The sequence below is a fragment of the Austrofundulus limnaeus genome, unplaced genomic scaffold (genome assembly GCF_001266775.1).
Source record: "Austrofundulus limnaeus strain Quisiro unplaced genomic scaffold, Austrofundulus_limnaeus-1.0 Scaffold43, whole genome shotgun sequence".
Lineage (NCBI taxonomy): Eukaryota > Metazoa > Chordata > Actinopteri > Cyprinodontiformes > Rivulidae > Austrofundulus > Austrofundulus limnaeus.
Window position 1 is genome coordinate 2,522,892 of NW_013952445.1, and position 1,174 is coordinate 2,524,065.

The following is a 1,174-nucleotide window of genomic DNA, read 5'->3' on the forward strand; positions in this document are numbered from 1 at the left end:
GCACAAAAGCAGGAACACAGACTACAGAGAATAAGTGAAATTATTGATTTATGCCATATTTGAGATTTGTGTAAAAACCCAATCCCTAAAGACACCATCCAGCAATCCCTGTACCTAAAATAACACAATATTCCTAATCTACATTGAAAAAATAGTTTTCTAAAGAGAATGTCTTCAGAAATAAGCCAGCCCAGATGGTGGCTGACTCTGGGTCAGAGTGTGTTTTCAGTGTGGGCTCTGAAACCAAACAGAAACACGTTAGAACTTACTATAATATAATTACACGCATGCTTTACACATATTTATGTACCATAAAGCATATAATGGCTTAATGCTGCATAGTTTGTGCAGTTTCTGGTTTAATACACTCAGTGTGGCAGTGTGCAGCTCAGCAGGACTGTTTCCCTTTAAAATCTAATTTACTGGTTTTACTGCTACAAAGTGATAAAAGCTCACTCCCTTTAGCTGAACGGACTCATCCATGCCACAAATATGACAAAACTTCTTTTTGTGGAGAGATGAGAACTCTGTTTGTAAAATGGATCATTAGCTGACTGAGTCCCTTCAGGCTCCTGCCTCCTTTAGACTCGGCTGCAGCAGCAGACTACTCCTTTTCTCCACCCTCCTAGTTCAGATTTCTGTTCTCACGGCCAGATTACTATTGGAAATAAGTCTGTTTAACTTYTAAGACTTACAGTATGTTCATTGACTAAACAGTCATTTAACGTGCAGCAAAGAACAGAGTGACAGAATGATATTTAAGCTGCTGCGGCCTGCAGGTAACTCCTCCTGAGTAATCTGATTTGTTACTTTTCTAAACAGGCCGGTCTGTGAGTGAGCTAGAGCGTCAGAACAAAGCTGCCTCAGTGTGCCTCATGCAGAGAAAAGAAGGCTGTCRTGTTACAGCATTAAAACATAAATATACTTTAGACACAACTGTTGAYGTCTTTATTTATTATGTTGTATTGCAGGGACAGATCATTTATATAAATGATGGAAGGCGACAATTATTTGTTGACACTATGAGGGCTACGCAGTGCTGCACACGTACCCAAATATAATGAAACTGTCATTTTAAAAATATTTGTTTATATATTTTTGTATACAGTACTGTAACTTATATTTCAAGTTCATATGTATAACAGTTGTACTCTTGTTTTATAAATATGAATAC